Source organism: Lingula anatina, chromosome 9 (assembly GCF_051362555.1).
Source record: "Lingula anatina isolate TDL-2025a chromosome 9, LinAna3.0, whole genome shotgun sequence".
In the NCBI taxonomy this organism is placed as follows: Eukaryota; Metazoa; Brachiopoda; class Lingulata; order Lingulida; family Lingulidae; genus Lingula; species Lingula anatina.
Genome location: NC_141775.1, coordinates 16,043,809 through 16,062,639, shown reverse-complemented (window position 1 = coordinate 16,062,639; position 18,831 = coordinate 16,043,809). Strand labels below are relative to the sequence as shown.

At 36.0% G+C, this 18,831-nt stretch overlaps 2 long non-coding RNA genes across 2 annotated transcripts; one reads left to right on the top strand and one right to left on the bottom strand.

Moving 5' to 3' along the window:
- The first annotated feature begins 1,278 nt into the window (after nucleotides 1-1,278).
- Nucleotides 1,279-15,263, top strand: LOC147759984 (uncharacterized). Its single transcript, XR_015331047.1, has 2 exons — nucleotides 1,279-2,871; nucleotides 14,511-15,263. It is a non-coding gene; the product is annotated as an uncharacterized LOC147759984 (long non-coding RNA).
- Nucleotides 15,264-16,680: 1,417 nt separating this feature from the next.
- LOC147759983 (uncharacterized) lies at nucleotides 16,681-18,495 on the bottom strand. Its single transcript, XR_015331048.1, has 2 exons — nucleotides 18,100-18,495; nucleotides 16,681-17,770 (listed from the first exon to the last, which is right to left on the bottom strand). It is a non-coding gene; the product is annotated as an uncharacterized LOC147759983 (long non-coding RNA).
- Nucleotides 18,496-18,831: the final 336 nt, after the last annotated feature.

Sequence of the window (18,831 nt, the reverse complement as noted above, 5' to 3'; positions counted from 1 at the left end):
AGCACCCATTTTAGCCATGGTTACAACTGGGCGCACGAATTTTAGGATCGTATGTTTTTGGGTTTGACAGTTAACTGTTTTCTCAAACAGTTTACAGTTACTTGGTATTGTATTCTCATTGTCGTTATTCCCAATTGCTGGTAATCGAAAATGCTGCATTTGTTATTTAAATGACCTGCCTTGAAGTACCCGTACAAAACGCTTAAATTGACAAAATGCAATGGCGCAAGCTAGCGCGATACCTTTAATTTTGACTTACAGGAATGTTTTCTCAAACGCCTTCGATAACGCTTCAAGAAAAAATAAATAGTATTTTCAAGGTTACAGGCTGTGGCGAGCTTACTATATATTGCGTGCAGGGACATTTCTCCCCATATGACACTGAGGTTATGTGGGAAAATATCGGTTTGCCGGTTGAAAAGTTAACGCGTTAAAAACCCATACAGTCTCATTACAGTTGCCTTACATCCCCCGTGTGGCTTCTTCGAAAATGGAGCCGTTGTTGCCGCGGTTTTCTGCGACTGTACCACCCATTAAAGCCATGGTCACAACCGGGCGCACGAATTTTAGGATCGTATGGCCCCAGCGAATTTTGGTTGCAGTAGAATCCGTGGGGTTCGTAGGACTAGAGGAAAGGTTGCAATGGAAAGGCGCAAGTATGCCTTGCGAGTCGCTGGGGCCAGTCGTTTTGGAAGGTTTTGTAAATGTTTGCGTTCGAGAAGTCCAATTTGCAGCACTCACGGAGGATAACAGTTGACAATAAGGAATAGAAAGCTTCGCCAAGCTGTTTGTTGTCTTCGTTTTAGGTTTGAACCTGTTTCACCGTGGCGATATGTTACAGTTAGCAGGTACTTGGTATTGTACTCATATTGTCGTTATTCTCAATTGCTGGTAACCGAAAATGCTGCCATTTTGTATTTGTGCTCTTACTGTGTTTGTAGATTTGTTATTTAAATGATCTGCCTTAAAGTACATGAACAAAACGCTTAAATTGTCAAGATGCAATGGCGCAAGCTAGCGCGATACCTTTAGTTTTGACTTAAGGAACGTTTTCTCAAACTCCCGCCATAATGCTACAAGGACAGGTAGGCATGAGGGGGTAGTTTTACCAGTTCCGTCTTCCCTGAGCACGCGCAAGAGCCAAGATAACTTTTATCACGAATAACGTACTGTGAAATCGTAAATAGTATTTTCAAGGTTACAGGTTGTGGCGAGCTTACTATATATTGCGTGCAGGGACATTTCTCCCCATATGACATTGAGGTTATGTGGGAAAATATCTGTTGTAAAGCAAATTACTTACACTTTCACTAATCACAGATAACAATTAAAGCGGAATCAAAAGAGTAAAAGGACAGAGAGTTATTGAGTGTAAGTTAAGTTTCTCCAAGAGTCAACAAGTGTAGAACATGTTTTTAGTGTCAGAAAAAGATGGAAAAGGTCAAAGTCAGTAACAGTTAATGTGATTGGTTAATTTCATAACATATAATAATTTTGATCATCTATTTATCACATGATAGCTGAGTTTTGGATAAGGTCCAAGCATGAGTAATCCAAATAATATTTTAGATATCTTTAATTGAAAACAAGTTTCTTAGGGATTACCTGATAAGGAAATGTTGCATAGTGACTTGCAACATGGGAATGGAAAATATTTTGTAATCACGCAAAGACAATGGAAAAGAAAACAAGTAAATGCGTGATCAGTACGGAGAAATTGAGTATAAATATTTGTGAAGTTGTAAGAAGCAAGAGTCGGTGAATAAACGTTCGAAAGCTCCAAACTGCTGTCGTCATTCCTCACTATAACAAGTGGTGGAGGAAAAATCGATCCCCGCTCTACCGAGGCAAGCGGAACGGCGATACAGTTATGGTCATAACGGCAGCAGGAGCGTAGACACCGATGGGTTCACACCATCCACCCAAGGGCAAACATCGTCAGTGCCCCAGTGCAGCGAAAACTGAGTATGCTGGGTATTGAAAATCGCCAAAAGTCATTACCCAAGCAACAATTAATAACTGAAAAAAAAAAAAAAAAAATGAAGATGTTGTCAGATTTGACTTTAGCGCCAGAAGAGTTTACTGGTAACGCAAACGAAGATGTAGAAAGGTGGTTAAAACAATTTGAAAATTATACTCAGTACAAAAAAATAGAAGATGAACAAATTACCGCCTTATTTCCTCTCTTACTGAATCCAACAGTGTTAAACTGGTACGATTGTTTAACAGTGGAAGTACAAAAAGACTGGAAATCGCTAGTCCGCGAGTTCCGACAGCGATATGAACTGAAATCCGGAGAAACTTGGGAGAAAGCCTCAGATTTTTTCAGACGTCAACAGCTGCCAGAAGAACCAGTACAGAGTTACATTGAGTCGATGCGTCACGACGCCAAACGTGCGCGTTTAGATGACGGGACGACATTTACAGTGGTAATGAATGGGTTACTCCCCGAAATCCGCCCATTTGTATTGCAGAGGGAGCCCACAGACTTTGATTCTCTTATGCACAACGCGCGCATTGCAGAAAACGCAGTTCAGCCGACGAAAAGAGGTCAACGAAATGACATAAAAATGATAACAGAGAAAATAGACACTCTTCAGAGTTCAATTAAGGACATCGCCAATGCGCAGTCTGCAATCCATATATTGCAAGAACCAAGCGAAACCAGAAATGAAACAAACTTTGAAACCCCAAGATCGAGCCCTATAGAGTATCCAGGAAAATTCACTCCCAACACCATAGGTCCCAGAAGTATGACACAACGCGGCAGGTATCTGCGACGCTCAGAGTACAAATTAACATTAGCTGGACATACGAACTATCCTCAACAACAAAATCCGATAAGAAAATGGCCAATATGTCAGGGATGTGGTGAGTACACGCATCTTAGAACTAATTGTTTTGGTCGCAATTTTAACTGTAATTGTTGTGGTAAAATAGGACACATAGCAAAAGTCTGTCATTCTGCACGTGTAAACAAACGGCTAGGAAAAAGAAAAAGGTTTTATAACAAGATTGAAGATAGAAAAGTGCCAATTTCTATTATTTCCGATTACCAAGCTAATAATCTAGTATCAATCCAAATCGACAAACAACATGTCAATGCTTTGGTTGACACAGGTGCAGTCATATCTTGTGTATCGGAATCTTTCTTATCAAAATTAGGGAAAAAGGATCGAAATTCATACGAAAAACCGTCATTAAAAGAAGTTTCAGTTGTTGATGGATCTGTGATTAAAGTTCTAGGAAAAGTAGAGCTACCTCTTTGCTTTGGTGATGTAATCATAAAACATAAAGTCCACGTATTTAGTCAGTTGCCAAGAGGTTTGATATTAGGCACAGATTTCTTAAGAAAACAAAATGTAAAAATTGATTTATCGTCTGATAGCATGGCATTGCCTGATTATAATTTGCTCTTACCTTCTTATAGTCCACCTGTAGTAGGTTTAGTGCGTAACTTTAAATCAGAATTTATTCCACCCAGATGTGAATGCTTAATACCAGTGAAAATATCACACTCTTCCTCTATTTCAGTAGCTTTACTAGAACCAGTACGAAAGCTTGAGTCAAAGAAAAAACTTATCGGACCAAAATGTTTGGTTTCAATTGATAAAAACAAATCCGCTTATAGAATAATGAACCCTAGCGATGAAAGTATTTTCGTTTCCAAAAGAACAATATTAGCTGTTGCAAGTTCAGTGAGTCTGGCAAGCGTCAGTGCTTTAAATGAAATGTCAAAGGGACATACAGCACAAAAAGGTGATAGGTTATCAGATCAAGAAGCATTGCGGAATGCAGATGAATTAAATATAAAATTTGCAGATTCAGACATGAGTGAAAATCAGAAACAACAATTAAAAATGTTGTTAGGACGTAATCGTGAAGTTTTTGCTACCAATCTATCAGAATTAGGTTCAGCAAATATGTATCAACATAGGATTGACACAATTAATGATATCCCTGTCAAACAAACGTTTTATCGTACGTCACCGAAGCTGAAAGATGAAATTGTCAAACAAGTAGACGAAATGTTACAACACGGTATAATCGAAGAAAGCATGAGTGAGTACAGTAGTCCAGTAGTACTTGTAAAAAAGAAAAATGGAGAATACAGATTTGCAATTGATTACTGGAAGTTAAATAAAGTTACAAAACCTATGCATTGGCCACTCCCACGTTTAGAAGATGTTTTTGAAACGATAGGTACGTCAGGTGCTAGATATTTCTCAAGTTTAGATATGGCAGGTGCATACTGGCAATTACCTCTTGACCCTGAAACTAAACACAAGACTGCGTTTATCACACACCACGGTCACTTTCAATTCTTACGTTTAGCGTATGGCCTTCGTAATGCTGGTGTTAGCTTCCAAGCCTTAATGAGTCACATTTTTAGAGACATGAATTGGAAAACAATACTGATATACATCGATGATATTTTGGTCATGAGTAAGACGTTTGACGAGCACTTAAAACAGTTTTTAAACCAAGTATTCCAAAAACTAAGATCTGCAAATCTCAGACTTAAACCATCAAAATGTAAGTTTGCAACACCAAAAGCTAAATATTTAGGCCATGTAATAGATAAAAATGGAATAAGACCAGATGAGAAAAATCTTGAAGCCATAAAATCGTTTCCAACGCCAAAAGCTGTAAGAGACGTCAGAAGTTTTTTAGGGTTGTGTAACTTCTACAGAAAATTTATAAAATACTGGCTTATCCAGATATGTCGCGCGAGTTTACACTAACGACGGACGCATCTACTACAGCTATAGGTTATATTTTAGGTCAAAAGAATGACAACAACCATGATAGAGTTATTGCGTATGGAGGTAGATCTTTAAACAACGCTGAAAAGAACTACACAATCCATGAATTAGAATGTTTGGCAGTTATTGAAGGGATAAAACAATTTGAACAATATTTGTCCAACAACCACTTTAAAGTGTATACAGATAATAAAGCAATTTCGTGGCTACAAAATGTGAAACATACATCTGGCAGGCTTATTAGATGGTCATTGAAGTTACAAGGCCTAGCTTTTGAAATAATTCACAGACCTGGAAAAACAAACCCAGCTGCTGCACTATCAAGACGCGAATATGAACCAGTAAATGTTTTAGAAACCATTAGCAACGATAGTCACTTAAGTGCGGATGATACTGACAGGTGTCAAGATAAAAATTTCACCCAAGCTAGGCTGTGTTTACCAAAACAAACTAGCAAATCGAGAAGTGAGCAGCACTTAAGTCAATGTGATGACATAAACGTTGATGATGTTACAAATGTAGACGAGAAAGAAAAATTAAAACAAGACCAACGTGAATGGCCTGAATTTCAAGATATAATAAGATACCTGGAACTAAACGATTTACCCGTCGACTTGAAACAAGCGCGTAAAATCATCGCAGAATCAGATCAATACGTGATGATAGATAACGTTTTGTATCACCTTTATCAACCGCATTCGCGAGGAATGCCAGAGAAGCTGCGAATAATAAAACAATTAGCTGTCCCTGAAACACTCAGAAGCGACGTTTTACATACATATCATGATTCCTTGACAGCTGGCGGTCATCAAGGTTGCGACAGAACTTTTGCCTCCATTAGGAATAAGTATTTTTGGAAGTCACTTTATAAAGACGTCATGGAGTACGTCAAATCATGTGAAGTGTGTCAAAAGGTTAAGCATTTACGTAGAGATGCTCCAGCACCTTTGAATCCTTTACTCATCGCAGGCGTGTTTGAAAGAATGCACATGGATATATTAGGTCCCTTAATAAAATCAAAAGAAGGATATAAGTACATTTTGTTGGTTACGTGTTCTTTTTCTAATTTTGCTGAAGCAATACCTTTGAAAACTCAAGAAGCCGAAGAAATCGCCAAGACTCTTTACAGAGAAGTGTTTACAAGATATGGTTGTCCGTCATATCTCGTTTCTGATCGAGGAAAGAATTTTTTATCTCAAATTATTCAATCGTTATGTAAATTATTCCACATAAAGCGCTATCATACTAGTGCATGGCATCCACAAAGTAACGCAGCCTGTGAAAGAACTAATTCAATAATTGCTCAAACTTTGAGAGCATATTGTGAGAAAGATCAAACTAATTGGCCTGATATACTTCCAGGAGTAATGATGGCATTGCGTGCAACTCCTTGTACGCAGTCCACAAAGTTTTCTCCTTATTATTTAGTACGCCATTAGATAGTGACTTGATACCTGAATCTCATGAGAATAAAAATCTACCTCAGTACATTAAAGAATTGAAAGACACCCTTGAAACAGCAAAAGAAATTGCAACAAAGAATAGGGAAGCAACTCAGAAACAGTATAAAGAAAGGTATGACCTTAAATCAAAGCAACCGATTTATAAAGTAGGTGATAGAGTTTGGATATATACTCCAATGACACCTAAAGGATTAAGTTCTAAATTGTACATTAAATACAAAGGACCATATTACATTACAAAGATCTTATCAACAGGGTGCACGTATTATTTGAGAGATTGTAAAACACACAAGGAACATAAATCGCCTGTTCATGCAAATAGATTGAAAATGTATTATGACCCTAAAGATTACAATAAATACGAAAGGCTGAATGAAAGTAATAATGAGCAAGACAACAAATCAAATGACAATAAAACGACCAATGAAACACAAGATAGAGACATTCATGAAACAGAAAAAGCAGAACTTGCATCGGACAGTAAGCAAGACGAGTACGAATATTATGAAGTAGAAAAATTGTTATGTTGTAAGAATATAAACGCAAAGAGACATTACAAAGTAAAATATAAGGGTTATAAGAACACTTCCTGGGAACCTGAAGAAAATATTTCAGACACATTAAAAAGAGATTATCATATCAATAAGACGTTACAAGGAAGACGAAGAAAACGTAGAAATTAAAGAGAAAGCACAATGATCTATCTCTTCGAGACGAGTTAGATAATCGATACACTGGTAAATAAAAAGATAGTACACTTACACACTGTAAAAAAGTACACAAAGGTCAAATGTATAATTTGGACAACACAGTGATACAACTTAACTGAACCCTAAATGTGAATCGATTCACTGTTTTCCTATCTATCTTATCTATCTCATTTCCTCTCTTTATTTTCGCAAATGAGGCTTAAGTTAAAGCAGTGTGCACTGAAAAAAAAAACCAAGAGCATTGACCTTTTAAAATGATGATTATATAAATTCTCACTGTAATGTTGTGGCGGCATCAGCGCGCTCAGCGGTGTTGAGTGTAGACAATTTTGTTTCTGAAGAACTGTTTAACAAAGAACACGGATCTTATTCATATGAGTAAACGTTACATCCCAACGATGTAATACAAGTTATCACAAGGTTCACGCCACATCATAATGGAAAGCATATAGTAACCTGTTAAAATACAGACGAGATGTTTTGACAAGTCAGTCATTGACATTACCCCGGAATGCCCTAGAACAACGACCTCTTTAAGTAGTTGTCATTAATGTGTCATTCAAATTTTTTCAGCTTTTACGATTTGAACTTAGATGTATTTTTATTTCCCAACACTAAGACAGTTCAGCTATATCCATTAAATTTGGTTTGTTGCATATTTCTATTCACCATGTATATTTTCAACATGAAACACAATGGTTTATTTAGTGAACCTTTAAATTCAGAATCAGCTCTTCTTCAGTTATATTCACAATTTTTTTCTCATTTTTTTGCCAAAGATATGTTATCATTTGAGATTGCTAAACATGGCTCAAACAGCAAGAGACAATTAAGAGCAAACCTATACTTGTATGGCAGATGTTATTCTAGCAGACGAAATATTTCCTACAGATGATTCACCTCAAATATTTATTCGGGATACAGAGCTTATTGCTCGTGATGAAATTTGGTCTGTTTGTCAAGGTCAGGCAATTGGCACTAATAGTGGCTTTACTTAAAGAAGTATACGTAAACGATACAGTGCTTACTTTACCGTAGTGATTATAAAACTTCGCAACAAAATAAATTAATAAGCCGAAGAATCTTAGAACCACAGATTCATTCATATTACGAAGTGAAGTAATAACTATAATAATTTAGAAAAGTTCATTTAAGTATTTGTATCTACAGACTACATCTGTCAAAACATTGGCATGGTTTGACAAATATAAACATTATGATAAACAAAAAACGTTATTTATGTAGCCAAATGTTCACAAGCACAACGAAGCTCTGTTTTTGCTCCAAATTAAGTAGGATAAGTCCATATGACTGAAATTGTCATTTATTAATGACGAAAACTAATAAGATACAAAGTTACAAAACCGGGGAGATAATAAACATCCCCCAAACTATATAAGTGCTAAATATAAAAATAATAAAGTATGTTAATGAAATGTAACCAGGATTAATTATGAAAAATATGAGAAATCACAACAGCTATAGGAGCAAAAAGTTGGCGCGAATGAAATTGTCATTTATTAATGACGAAAACTAATAAGATACAAAGTTACAAAACCGGGGAGATAATAAACATCCCCCAAACTATATAAGTGCTAAATATAAAAATAATAAAGTATGTTAATGAAATGTAACCAGGATTAATTATGAAAAATATGAGAAATCACAACAGCTATAGGAGCAAAAAGTTGGCGCAAATGAAAATAAAAGGCTTATGAAAAATATGAGAAATCACAACAGCTATAGGAGCAAAAAGTTGGCGCAAATGGTTGGCGCAAATGAAAAGAAAAGGCAAAAGGCACATTCTAAAGCCGGCCTAGGCTGAGAGCGAGCTACGCAACCCCTACCTTTTTAGGACGGGGACGTAGGTTTCCTCATTGCTCTGACAGCCCAATCATAGAGTTGTCTCTCTTGGCCTACGTACTGCCTCATATGCCCTGCATAGTACATTTACCTAACTATAGTTTTAAAGTAATAATCTCACATGTATGATATATATCAATAAACAAATGATAACCAGATAATCTGAAATGACTAATTAATGTGCCAAATGAGTTATAGCTAACAAGCATAAATACAACCATGTTACATTGAGCCAATGCTCAAATCTGCTTCATTAGTCATGGAAAGAGAAAAAAAAATATGGGGGGGGGGGTTGAATAAGTTTACCAAACATCACCTCAAAATTTTTACTCCTGAATAATGCACTTCTTAATGTTGTGAATTTTACGAGAAAAGTGAGGGAGAGCATTAACTGTCTCCTGAATAACTGAACTCATATGCCTCTGATTAGCAGGCCTACCAGAGGCAAAGTGGCACTGTCCAAATAGGTGCCCCCTTTAATTATGTCACACAGGTGCCGCTTGAAAGTAAATAAGTCTAAGTGTTAAAAACACCACAAGGATGAAGGCAGGTGGTAGGGGAGGGTGGAGGGTGTACAAATAACAATAAAGAAACGGAAGTAATAATACAGTGTAGCTGCTAAAACTGCGGGTAAATATATCCACAGCTACAAAGCTGAATGACTTCTAACTGAATGCAGCTCGATGGAATTAATCTCCAAAACATCTTTCATAGAATATACTTGTGTGTGCCTTGATACACAGCAGCTAAGACAATCCTTAACCCTGGACATCTGTTAACACCTTGTCTTGGTCAACTACTTAAGGTCAAAGTGTGCAGACACAAGACCCAAACAAAACGTTGATGTATTACCAAAAAGTTAATAGCACCACTAAAACAAACCATTTGCTACATAAATACAATTAATTCTCTTAATTGTAGTTTTATGTAGCCAAATGTTCACAAGCACAACGAAGCTCTGTTTTTGCTCCAAATTAAGTAGGATAAGTCCATATGACTGAAATTGTCATTTATTAATGACGAAAACTAATAAGATACAAAGTTACAAAACCGGGGAGATAATAAACATCCCCCAAACTATATAAGTGCTAAATATAAAAATAATAAAGTATGTTAATGAAATGTAACCAGGATTAATTATGAAAAATATGAGAAATCACAACAGCTATAGGAGCAAAAAGTTGGCGCAAATGAAAATAAAAGGCCATATGATGTGAGAGAAGCTCACATCCCCGCCAACCGAGGAGAGCTTGTGAAAAAAAAAAAATGGAATGATAAACAACATCTGACATTATATCTGAATCCTATGTGCTACTAAAAAAAAAAAAAAAAAAAAATATATATATATATATATATATATATATATATATATATATATATATATATATATATATATATATATATATATATATATATATATATCCCATGAAGAACTAGCTACAGGTGAATGAGGGATAGGAAGAGAAACTGGCAACCATGAATAAAATTAAGGGAGCCAATAAGGCAGTAAAATGGTGATCCCACCCTGTAATTTTTTTTTTTTTTTGAAACATGAAACACACATAATTATAAAAACAATACCGCTATATAACTATCCTGAAAAAGCAAGGGCTTTAGATAATTACGAAGAAACATAAGAATAAGTGACCGGTGTTCCATCAATAAACTGTAATAAAGGACCTAACATATGCGTAAAAGTTCGTCGATAATAGAAGAAGGCTTGCACTTGGCAAAGGAGAGGGCGAGATGTACCTGTCGGACTCAAACAGCTGAGATAACTAAAAATTCAAAGCAAGAACTATAGGAAACGGCTCTTTAACTGTGATATGCCAAAGTGCAACAACCGCAACCCATTCATAAAGAATCACTGACAGCCAAAGACCGCCGCATAACCTATTGACCCCGAGGCATTTGTAAACAAGTGTAAGGTATCTGACGATTGTCATGATGAAGGCAGCAGGACCGATTTTCCATTAAGTGATGTGAAAAATAAAGCCACATGCCTAGGTCCGCTCTTGCTTCACTATTGAGTCGAATATAATGACGGGGGCGCCTAACACCAACAGTTAAATGAATTTAGCGGCGTAAGAAAGCCCTGCCCGGCACTACGCCTAAGCATGCAAAGTTTAAAACCCATAAGAGATGTAACTCTTTCAATTGTACCTATTCTCCTTTGAGAAAGCTAGGAAACTAAAACATAACACTTTTCCAATTTGTCCTGTGGCACACGACCTACTAGCGAATCTATTTCAACGCCGCAATTAGTTGAACAAGTGGTCGGAAAAATGTTTTTTTTTTTTTTTTTTTTTTAGCCATTAATGGGAACCTTACTCCGTTTGCATAATGCAAGAAAATTTTGTAAATTAAGTTTTGTAAGTTATTGGAAATGGGGGTCCAATGAGAGAAAAATCATCAATATATAGGATATGGCCGAGGCATGAATTTTTTTTTTTTTTTTTTTTTTTTTTTTTTTTTTTTTTTTTTTTTTTAACATCCATTTTAGAGCTGTACTCAGTGATTAAATATTTGGCACGAACGACTTGCACCCATTGGCAGACATGTTTCAAAATAAACAATTCATTCCAAGAAAAACAAAGAAGATGATAAACCAAAAGGCTATAAGAGCTGAAATGCGGAAAACATCTAGAATGTCAGACCTAGCTAAAAGAGCACCAGGGCCGAAATGTTGGATATGGGCGATAATCGTATAATATATTGAGTTGTACAGAAAATACTCTGGGTATATTAGAATTAACCGAGTCCAGGTGGGGATAAGAAAGGTCGCGAATAACACGGAATTTATAAGGTTCAGATTTAGTAATAATGTGTAATGGCGAACATTTAAAATATGGAAGAGGGAGATAAAATTGGGCCAGCAATCCGCCCAGAGGATAAACCTGATCAATATAATCCAAAATCGCTTCAGGATGAGTACGGGCTGATAAATGATTATGAAATGCGTGAAGGCTAGGAGTGGTGGTGCAATGAAGGCAGGAACCCTTGGAAATATATTGATGAGAAAAACACCTGATGAGGATCCTAACCTTAAGTACCAATTGTAACAGGGAATGGGTAATTGGAGTTGTTAGACAATGTTGTAGGCGGGGTCTGTAACTGGGCGTGGGATGTGGGGCAATCGATTTTAGGATGGGATCCCAGTACTGGCAACAGTGCTAAATTAGCATAGACTAAAGGTGCATTACTCCCTTTTATAAAAAGCAAAAAAAAAAGATGCCTAGACGAAAGGGACGTAGAAAAGGGGGGGGGGTATTCATGGTTGCCACTTTTAACGGTAACACGGGGATAACTTATCCCACGGGACCAGTAGTGTTGGTCGTAAGTTGCAAAAGGCGTCATCATAAAGACGCCAATCATTAGCATAAGGAGCTTCTTAATGTTCTAATAGATAAGCCGTACGTAAGTAAGTTTACAGAATCAATAAATTTTTTGTTAGAAAATCGCTGAAAACAAAAACAAAAACAAAAAAAAAAAAAAAAAAAAAAAAAAAAAAAAAAAAAAAAAAACTTCAGTCCAAAGGTAAAGGGAAATCAGCGATTTTTACGAGGGCATGTGGATCACTTCCAATTTCATCGGCTGGACCCGTGTGTTTACAGTGTCGAGAGTCTGCTGATACTATCTGCTGCTGAACGTTAGTCTCTTGCAGGGAGGAGTCGGGAGAAGGAGAAGCGCACGGCATTACTGTGCCGGTGTGACACGGCTTCTTTCCACCAGGAGCAGTGGATGCAGGAGCCAATCGTCGTTTGCTGGATAATGAGCGCGCATTGGAGACAACCGACATCCTGGACCGCTTACGGTACTCCACCCGGGAGGGGTCTTGGAAGGCATGGTAACATAAAAACAAAGGAAACTAAGAAGACCGAAGGCAGTTGCATAATATATAAGACAATTCAGTAATAAAAATTTCCCGGGCCAGGTAATTCAAGTAAGTAAGCGGAATAAGTAATATGAATAAAATATACACTTGTACAGAGAACATATAAACCCGGCATAAACCCAACGAATAGCCTGGGTAGATATGGCATGCGCCATATTGATATAAGAAGTGCAAAAAATTAAACAGCTCCTAGTCCGCCGCCAGAGAAAATCCATGCAGGCAACAGCCTCAGCTTAGCCGTGCACGTAAAAACAGGGATATCTGGAAAACCGACTAGGCAACGAACATATAGCTGGGTGACTCCCCAGAATAGGGGCATAACAGCTCCCAAAAAATTAAAACCTAGTATACCAGATACCACAAAGGGCTCTCACTACTAGGCAAACAGTTAAAAACCTGGGAATACACCCAGAACCTAGTATACCAGATACCACCAAAGGGCTCTCACTACTAGGCAAACAGTTAAAAACCTGGGAATACACCCAGAACCTAGTATACCAGATACCACTACAGGGTTCTCACTACTAGGCAAACAGTTAAAACCTGGGAAGTACACCCAGAAAAAGGAGCATAAAAACTCCAAAAATGCATATCGCCTAGTCGACCAGAAACCCCTAATAATACTCCATCTGGTAATGCGGACACGGCGACATTCGGAAATAGGATATGAATAGTCAATGACAGCCAGGAAATAGAAAATATGAAAACTGCAAAAACACCTGGCCCGATAGGAATATAAACATAAATAAAATAGATGCACACAAAAGAAAAAAAAAAATCAAAAATAACATGATGAGTGACACCTAAACAAAATAGGTAACAACTGTAGTTGCGTAACACAACAATTATAAATGTATTGATAAGAACACGTGAAAAAAGGGGGGGGGGGGAATGAAAACAAATACTAGCCTGTGTGTGATCCAAAACTGGAAGTCATCCCGTAAAAGGAAACAGCCATCGCCGAAACTTGAATATCAAGTACTGGTGACTGGAGAAAAGTGAATATTGTCCAAATAAAATAAAGTCACCAAGTAACAAATAACCGTCAACAGCCGTCGCTGAATCTTGAATACCAAAACTGGTGGCTGGGGAAAACTGAATAATCCGAAGAAAATGGTCACCAAGTAACAAATAGTCGTCCCCAAATCTTGAAACCACAAAAGTGATGACTGGTAACCAGTGTACAAATAACAATAAAGAAACGGAAGTAATAATACAGTGTAGCTGCTAAAACTGCGGGTAAATATATCCGCAGCTACAAAGCTGAATGACTTCTAACTGAATGCAGCTCGATGGAATTAATCTCCAAAACATCTTTCATAGAATATACTTGTGTGTGCCTTGATACACAGCAGCTAAGACAATCCTTAACCCTGGACATCTGTTAACACCTTGTCTTGGTCAACTACTTAAGGTCAAAGTGTGCAGACACAAGACCCAAACAAAACGTTGATGTATTACCAAAAAGTTAATAGCACCACTAAAACAAACCATTTGCTACATAAATACAATTAATTCTCTTAATTGTAGTTTTTAGAATGAGTTATCCCAGAAAATTATTCAAGAACGAATATTGTACATGTTTGCGCATTAAACATGCTTGTGCACTTTTCTATATTCAGTTCGAAACATATAATCACAATGCAGATTTATTTTAATCCAATCTGAATTTGACTTGACTTGCTACACATGTCTATAATTAACATAACGGATTAATCTTTGCGAGTGAACTTTTGGTATAAGAAGTGTGTATACGATCACAACATATAAATGACTTTATGATTCATTCTTATTGTTACTTCAATGATTTCAGACATTTCAGATTATTATTATTGAGAGTGTGCGAGATGCACGGAATTAACATGACACTTGTAAGTCTTGACAAATATTATGATTTTTTTTAATCAATATGTACTATCATATATAATGATGAGCATTTTATTGTGTGTTAACCATGATCATTTGTTAACATGCTTTATTTTAATTACTTTACAATGTAACTGCATGTTAAAAACATATTACATATTGATCTTATGATTGTTGGTTATCAATATTTGAACAGATGATTTTTGTTATTTAAAAAGTGTATTTGATTTTTTAATAATGATGACATGAAACTGATGATATGCATTAAGGAAGATTTTTACATTTTGCTATTTAATTATTTATCAGTATGATTTTATAAAATCCGTGGATTGAAGTATCATGAACAAAATATTTATCTTATAGTCATCACAGGGGAGAGCTACAATGTGGACAAATATGAAGATGAATATGTACTTCATCATGAGCGATGCGCTGGTCGCAACGTTGTGGTGAGTGCTGTTCATTGGACAGGGAGCGATCGGCCCTATTGTCTCATGTAGTGCATTCCTAAATACTATGTCTTAAATGGCAACCGAAAGAAAAAACTGTATAATAAAGTGTGTCATATCCATAATAAGAGAGCAATATATTTCGATATCCGCGTGAGAAAACAAACAAAAAGTATCTGAGCTCTTAGGCCACACATAAAAAAGTGTACATGACAATGTGAAATAAATTTGATGTATCTTCCTTCAGGTTATATTTTTTGTTTCATGTTGACTGTGTTTCTAATTATATGTATAAGTTAATTATATAGAATTACTTTTCTTAGTTATATTTTTGCCTAACTTTGTGGTAGAAATGAAGTATTTGAGGAAGATAATCATTATTTTCTTTCATTATTATTTTATTTCATTTTGCAGAAATTGACGAACTTGCGTATAACATTTAAATTGATGACATATATGTGACCTTATCATTTAATCTTTTTGAAAATGTATGTATTTTGTGTTATTTAGTATTTGCTTTGCTTTAGAAAAAATGAAAAAGGAGCGTATGTTGTAAAGTTTTAGAATTCGAGGACGAATTCTTTTGAAGAAGGGGTGTATGTTGTAAAGCAAATTACTTACACTTTCACTAATCACAGATAACAATTAAAGCGGAATCAAAAGAGTAAAAGGACAGAGAGTTATTGAGTGTAAGTTAAGTTTCTCCAAGAGTCAACAAGTGTAGAACATGTTTTTAGTGTCAGAAAAAGATGGAAAAGGTTAAAGTCAGTAACAGTTAAGTGCCAGTTTTTTTAAGCACCAGACAAGTGCGACAAGATGGGGGTTCACAGAATTTGACCTTATTGGGCTGAAATACTTGCCTGGGGACCCTTTTAACTTCTGCCAAACGTTTGGCCCCAAAACCGTTTTTCAAGGGATTTATGCCCAATTTTCGATTTTTCCGGCTTTCGAAGCAGATTTTCAGTCAGCAGCCATGCAACTCATATATATGCTTATTTCCCCCTTATCTAGCTATATATTAACAATAATCCTACATGATATTTTTGTCAATCAATATTCTTTCTCCCAAGACATTCAAACAAAAAACATCACCCACCTAGTCCACACTGTGCCCACATTTTGCACCCCACCCCCCAAAACCATATTTTAGCATGGCGATTTTCAAAGAGTCATATACCCACTGGTAGAGGTCCTATGACTGTAAAACCTATATGTGTTTAAAAGGGAACATTAGGGTGATAAAGTACAAAAGAGATATCCGTGGACTTTGATTTTGTTGGTGATATATTGATGTCTGAAAATGTAAGGATTTAGATTGGTGTTGCTCTTGTCTTGGCCAGTAATACCTGCTCACTTCCTCTAATCACGGCAAATTTAAACAGTATACTTTACAAAAGAAGGTAATGCCCCTCTATCAAAGCCTACTTTTGAAAATTTAAACCTCCATTCTTATATTTTGGTCATTTGTTACTGAAATTTATGTAGCACCGGTCAAGATGTTAAGCCTTTTCAACCGGCAAGTTTCTATCCTTTGCTCAAGTGCTTATAATATTACCATTGTTCAACCAGCAGTGCATTTTCTATAATGCTATGGCATACAAAATTAATTAAAAATAAGATTAGTCTAAAATCTTTATTAATTGAGAAGAGAAAACAACAAACAACCCACACTTTTGTATATGTTATTATTTTATAGAGAAAGTGAATGTCCTTCAACATGTTCACAGAAACTTCAGACTGCATGTAGTACAGGTAGTCTACTTATTATCAAAAACAGATTACTTCTTCAACAAATAATAGTGAACACAAATGGGCATCAATCAATCACTTCTTCAAGAAATAACAGTGAACACAAATGGGCATCAATCAATCAATCAACTATTCAGTCTACAACACATAATCACCATTTTCATGGGATATGTATGTATAAATAAGTGAATTACTTGAAAGTATGATCAAAACTACATACAAAAAATACTTCTAACCATAATCTCTATAGGTTATCTATAGGTAGAAGTCATTTTAACTGGCATTCCCATAATAGTGCTCTTGTTTACTTAAGTGAATAAGAAACATGCAAAGTTTTGACTCATGAAATTTTTTAGATATTTTTTTCAACTAAAGAAAAAGACAGAAACACTTGATTTTTATTTTACAAACACATCAAACCAACAGAACTTCAAATAATCCACTTAATTTTTTGCCCTTTAAGAGAAAAATGAAAACTGATGTGAAAAGAACTTATATCATGCCATCATGCACCCTGGATTGTTTTGCACTACCAGTACTCAAGACCAGGGCAATGCATTGCTACAAAATATGTCATACTGATCTTTGCTTGAAAGATTAAAATATTGATATCCATTATCAGCGTTTTAGTAACATATGTTCAATTAAAGGTTGCATTCATGAAAACCTTCAATGAAATGAAACAAGACAAAAAACTCCTTTATCGAAAAGTTAATCGAAATGTATCAGCTCTCAAATTCTGATGAAGATCCAATAAATTGCTGCACTTTCTAGGGACTCTTCTTGTTACTCCATGACTGACAAATGCTTTATCTATCAGGTCATTGGTGTCCTCCTGGCTCCAACTGTAGATAGTATACTTTTTCAAGTAGATAAATGTGAAAACAATATACTCCTTTTGGCAGTGAGCCAATCCTCTTCACACTTCCTTTTTTCAGGATCTGGATTAACCACTTTTTCTTTGTCATATTTCTTGACTTTCTCTGACCAGTCTTCAAGCATATTCTAGCTGAAATAATAAGGAAATTTCATTCTCCATTTTATTAAATGGGTTTAATCTTCAACTGACAAAACTTACCATGAACACCGTTTAAAAACAAAGCTTAATTCATATATATTTTAATTAACAATTCAGCATGCATTAAAACTGTTATGATATCCAACTTGGGAACTAGGAAGTTATATGCCTTATCTTACTACTACTCATAAACTAGTACATTTTAACAAGAAAAACATCATAATATTCTTCTCAATCCTCTAATATTAATTCGGTGAGCACATTAATAATTAATAATTAAAGTTTTATGTTAGTTTAATATATGTAAACATTTGTATTACCTGAGACCTTTGGACAGATAACTTTCCCACTGTTATGATAAAAACTGGGTCAACTGTGCGTGAAAGCTCCCGTTAGGTCCAAGGAAATGACTGTTAATATGTTCTTGTGGCTACCCAAAAGACCACAGCATGTAACGATACCCTGGGCTAGATGACAGAGTCGAGTGCACTCCACATTGCTTCAGATGATGAAACTGATCTACAACATACGTGATATGCATGACGCAGGCTATGGTCCATTTTCAGCATTAGTATCCTCTTATTCTAGACGTAATGCAAGCATGGAGAGGTGGCCCATACATCTTTGTCGTGTCTCCTGAATGTCACACCACTTTTTTGCCTTTGTAAGTGTCTACTGAACAACAACGCACAGTGCATGTGCTGTTTGCTTCTTGAAATTCGATAGTTTGTAACCATAGCAACGAAATTATGATAAAATTTTCTGTTGTTATAAAGATTATTTATCAATCTTTCAAATATAGTAAAGGTCGAAGTAATGTACCGAACAAATCATGTGGATTTTGTAGAGCAAATTTGAGGGAAAATGCATCACTCACACAGCTGAAAAGTTAAGCGGACTCTCCGCGTGAGGGTTAAATATGCATTGGGCTGTATCTCGGTAAAAACGCAACGCAAAGCTTTACTATTTCATACATTTTATAAAGTCATAAAGATGATTCACTGTGAGTAATATAAGTGTATTCTGTGAGAACCCAACCTTGCCACTTTCTG